This window comes from Bombina bombina, chromosome 5, assembly GCF_027579735.1.
Source record: "Bombina bombina isolate aBomBom1 chromosome 5, aBomBom1.pri, whole genome shotgun sequence".
NCBI lineage: Eukaryota > Metazoa > Chordata > Amphibia > Anura > Bombinatoridae > Bombina > Bombina bombina.
The window spans coordinates 57,927,295-57,933,294 of NC_069503.1; positions in this window are offsets into that span (position 1 = coordinate 57,927,295).

Here is a 6,000-nt window from a genome sequence, read left to right on the forward strand (position 1 = left end):
CTGTAATGCACTAGTAGTGGATATGACAGTGACAATGTGCTCAGTGCTAGTGAAAGTGCTAATATATATTGTGTAGCTTTATGTATATAGTGTAGCTGTAATGCACCAGTAGAGGATATGACAGTGACAATGTGCTTAGTGCTAGTGAAAGTGCTAATATATATTGTGTAGCTTTATGTATATAGTGTAGCTGTAATGCACTAGTAGAGGATATGACAGTGACAATGGGCTCAGTGCTAGTGAAAGTGCTAATATATATTGTGTAGCTTTATGTATATAGTGTAGCTGTAATGCACTAGTAGAGGATATGACAGTGACAATGGGCTCAGTCACAAATTTTATGAATTTTGCAGCATTTATACCTGTTTAAAAGCATCCAATTTGTTTTTGAAATGGTTGCAGATTTTATTTTGTCTGATTGGCTGCTGATTAACATGTGACTTATCTGCATGTATTCTGGGAGATGTAGTTCAGTATTGAACTGCTCTTTGTTCCCCTCCCATTTACTTCCTGTGCAGCCATAGCTGGGTGAGTGAATCAGGCTGTGTGTATTGTGTGATAAAACGTTTGTGTCACTTTATAGTCTTCTTAAAAAGTTTATGATTTTTATAAATGTTCTTTTAATGCTTGTTATTCAGCTATATGAGCCAGAAAATGGGATAATAATTGCTGTTTAACTCTTTGTGTTAGTGAAGGTTTAATACACACTGTGCTCCTATCTGTGCTAGTGAAGGGTTAATACACACTGTGCAGCTCTCTGTGAAGGGTTAATACACACTGTGTAGCTCTCTGTGCTAGTGAAGTGGTTAATACACACTGTGTAGCTCTCTGTTAGTGAAGGGTTAATACACACTGTGCTGCTCTCTGTGCTAGTGAAGGGTTAATACACACTGCTGCTCTCTGTGCTAGTGAAGGGTTAATACACAGTGTGCTGCTCTCTGTGCTAGTGAAGGGTTAATACACACTGTGCTGCTCTCTGTGCTAGTGAAGGGTTAATACACACTGTGCTGCTCTTTGTGCTAGTGAAGGGTTAATACACACTGTGTAGCTCTCTGTGCTAGTGAAGGGTTAATACACACTGTGCTGCTCTCTGTGCTAGTGAAGGGTTAATACACACTGTGCTGCTCTCTGTGCTAGTGAAGGGTTAATACACACTGTGCTGCTCTCTGTGCTAGTGAAGGGTTAATACACACTGTGCTGCTCTCTGTACTAGTGAAGGGTTAATACACACTGTGCTGCTCTCTGTGCTAGTGAAGGGTTAATACACACTGTGTTGCTATCTGTGCCAGTGAATGGTTAATACACACTGCTGCTGCTCTGTGTTAGTGAAGGGTTAATACACACTGCTGCTGCTCTCTGTGCTAGTGAATGGTTAATACATACTGTGCTGCTCTCTCTGTGCTAGTGAAGGGTTAATACATACTGTGCTGCTCTCTCTGTGCTAGTGAAGGGTTAATACATACTGTGCTGCTCTCTGTGCTAGTGAATGGTTGATACACACTGTGTTGCTATCTGTGCCAGTGAATGGTTAATACACACTGTGCTGCTCTCTCTGTGCTAGTGAAGGGTTAATACATACTGTGCTGCTTTCTGTGCTAGTGAAGGGTTAATACACACTGTGCAGCTCTCTGTGAAGGTTTAATACACACTGTGCAGCTCTCTGTGAAGGGTTAATACACACTGTGCAGCTCTCTGTGCTAGTGAAGGGTTAATACACACTGTGCTGCTCTCTGTGCTAGTGAAGAGGTTAATACACACTGCTGCTCTCTCTGTGCTAGTGAAGGGTTAATACATATTGTGCTGCTCTCTGTGCTAGTGAAGGGTTAATACACACTGTGCAGCTCTCTGTGAAGGGTTAATACACACTGTGCAGCTCTCTGTGCTAGTGAAGGGTCAATACACACTGTGATGCTCTCTGTGCTAGTGAAGGGTTAATACACACTGTGCTGCTCTCTGTGCTAGTGAAGGGTTAAATACATACTGTGCTGCTCTCTGTGCTAGTGAAGGGTTAATACACACCAGTGACGTGCATTGAGGTCAGAGACTAGTGAGGCTACTGGGTATTATACACCCGAGAAACACATATATGAACCCGACAGAGGCAGCTTAAATTTATGCAAAATTTGGCAGGTTGCAGGTCCAATTTATTGCTATTAGTACATTTGCTTCATTCTCTTGTTATCCTTTGCTGACGGATATGCAGCAATGCACAACTGGGTGCTAACAACATATTAAATGAGCTAACAACAAGAGGCATATCTGTGCAACCACCAATCACCAGCGGCTCCCAGTAGTGCATTGATGCTCCTTAGCCAACCAAGGTATGCTTTTCAAAGGATACTAAAAGAAAAATGTAAATGAGATAACAGAAGTAACACTCTCACTCTCATACAGATGCACACACACACTCTCACTCTCATACATATGCACACACACACTCATACAGATACACACACACTCCCACTCTCATACAGATGCACACACACACACTCATACAGATGCACACACACTCTCACTCTCATACAGACACACACTCATACAGATAAACACACTCTCTCACTCTCATACAGATGCATACACTCTCACTCTCATACAGATGCACACACACACTCTCATACATATGCACACAAACTCATACAGATACACACAAACTCATACAGATACACACACACGCATACAGATACACATACAGATACACACACACTCATACAGATATACACACACTCATACAGATACACACACTCATACAGATACACACACTCATACAGATACACAAACACTCACTCTCATACAGATGCACACACACTCATACAGACACACACATACAGACACACACACACTCATACAGATACACACACACACACTCACTCTCATACAGACACACACACACACACTCATACAGATACACACACACACTCATACAGATGCGCACACACACACTCATACAGATACACACACACTCACTCTCATACAGACACACACACACACTCATACAGATGCACACACACACACTCATACAGATGCACACACACTATTTCTCATACAGACACACACACTCATACAGATACACACACACATACAGATGCACACACACTCTCATACAGACACACACACTCATACAGATGCACAACACAGATACACTTATTTTCTCCTCTCCCATACATCTCAATATGTCACTTTATATAAAAAAAACCACAAGTACTGTGGAAAAACATAGACATGCAGGCAACCTCATATTTTAGACATAAGCATTGGAGTTATGTTTTAAAGGGATCACTATAATACAAGCAGCTGCTGAATCAGTAAAGTCTGATGAAGGAGTTAACATCTATTTTCAAATAGGAATCCCCAATCCCCTACCCTCAGCAACCCTTTTCCTATGTGATTTATTTTCTGATGACCCCTGACATCTCTTGAGGGATAAGATATAAACTACACCTCAACCTCATGTCAGTTTTAACTTTTAAAAAGCATGTTTCCCTTCAGTAAACATACTCTATACAAAGCAGAGGTATCTACCAGCAGGAACCCAGGAAGAGATATACCACACAGCCCTGAGACAAGAGGGAATGGAGGAAATGAGAGCAGGGAGGAGGGGAGACTACAAAGAAGAACAGACCAGCTAGCTACTGTTTGAGTGTGGACAGCTTTAGATCGCTAAAGCACTGACAGCAATATATCAGACAGTTACAGCAAACTCCAGCATTACCTCGTCCAAGCTCCACCCAATGAATTCCTGCAGCATCACCAGTGTAAAAAGATTCCGTGCAGGCTGTACATTCCAACACACTACTGAGTAGCATTTGCTATAATGCAGTCAGTGTTAATAAAGACATTACATTTTTTAATGCAGTGATCGTCACTATGTGCAATTGTGCAGGTTCACACACTACAGAAGTCTGTGAACCTGCACAATTGCACATAGTGACGATCACTGCATTAAAAAATGTAATGTCTTTATTAACACTGACTGCATTATAGCAAATGCTACTCAGTAGTGTAACAGTACCGAGTAGCATTTGCTATAACACAGTCAGTGTTAATAAAGACTAATTACATTTTTTATTGCACTGCAGTCTTAATTAGAGGAGGTCAGGACTGGAGGATAACAAAGGAGGGTTTACAGAAATCTATTCTGAGCCCAGTGTTGGATGTCTGGAGCAAAACACACGCTGAGCCTGTCAGTTGGTGAGAGTACTCTCTATTACCAAGAGTTAGTATGAACAGTTTAAATTCAAATTCAACACTGAGCTGTGACACAGGCTTAGCAGCGGCAGCCCTGCATAAAATGTCAAAATACTAATCTATGCTTGCTATCGCTATGTAAAGTCACTACTGACACTCCTCCTCACTCTAGTACCCGGTACCGTGACTCACTGCACTGACTTTCTTAGTGACTAAAAGTAACTACTACTGACTTAAACTTAATACTGTAATTAATAATCACTATCACTGACTAAGTAGTAGCTGTACTAGTACTCACTCAAAAAATGCAGACAAGTTGACTTTGCTGGATACTCCTCCTCGCGACTCACTCTGAGAGATCACAGAAGTGTGACAGTGACAGCCAGGAGGAACTGGGACAGTGTGACAGAGTGAGATCTCCCACATGGCTGGCTCCTAGCTTTTCTCTACAGCGCACGCAGCAGAAGCTCCCTCCTTACAGTCTGGCTCTGCTCTTCCTGTCAAGGCGCCAAATGTGACGTCACTCCCTCAGCCCGCCGAGTCAGCCCAAGACCAGCAGGCAGTCACGCCTCCCCTGCAGCGCTGATGCTGCTGATTGGATCTAAATGAAGCTCCATCATAGAGGCCATTTTGAGAACCGCCTCTATTGGAGCATGTATTGGGCACGGTAAGCCACCACTGGGTGGCGCTTAGCTCAAAGTGAGCTCAGAACATATGTTAGCATCCAGGTTGCGCAATCATGGAGGGCAGCGGTACAGCTCACAGCCTCCTTATTGCGCAACATGGATGTCAGTGTTGGAATCACAGCATCGGGTGGCTGGGGGGGTACCTAGGGGGGCGTGGCCAAAAAAAAATGGAAAACATATATATTATTTTAATTATTATTATTTTTTTATTAATCAGAAATAAAAACTTTTCTCTGATTTGACAGGGGAGGCAGTGCCTCCCCTGCCTCCTATCACTGCACGTCACTGATACACACTGTGCAGCTCTCTGTGAAGGTTTAATACACACTGTGCAGCTCTCTGTGCTAGTGAAGGGTTAATACACACTGTGCTGCTCTCTGTGCTAGTGAAGGGTTAATACACACTGTGCTGCTCTCTGTGCTAGTGAAGGGTTAATACACACTGTGTTGCTATCTGTGCCAGTGAATGGTTAATACACACTGTGCAGCTCTCTGTGAAGGGTTAATACATACTGTGCTGCTCTCTGTGCTAGTGAAGGGTTAATACACACTGTGCTACTCTCTGTGCCAGTGAATGGTTGATACACACTATGCTGCTATCTGTGCCAGTGATGGGTTAATACACACTAAGCTGCTCTCTTTTACAATGAAGGGTTAATACACACTGTGCTGCTCTCTGTTCTAAGGAAGGGGTAATACACACTGTGCTGCTCTCTGTGCTAGTGAAGGGTTAATACACACTGTGCTGCTCTCTGTGCCAGTGAAGGGTTAATACACACTGTGCTGCTCTCTGTGCCAGTGAAGGGTTAATACACACTGTGCTGCTCTCTGTGCTAGTGAAGGGTTAATACACACTGTGCTGCTCTCTGTGCTAGTGAAGGGTTAATACACACTGTGCTGCTCTCTGTGCTAGTGAAGGGTTAATACACACTGTGCTGCTCTCTGTGCTAGTGAAGGGTTAATACACACTGTGCTGCTCTGTGTGCTTGTGAAGGGGTTAATACACACTGTGCTGCTCTCTGTGCTTGTGAAGGGGTTAATACACACTGTGCTGCTCTCTGTGCCAGTGAAGGGTTAATACACACTGTGCTGCTCTCTGTGCCAGTGAAGGGTTAATACACACTGTGCTG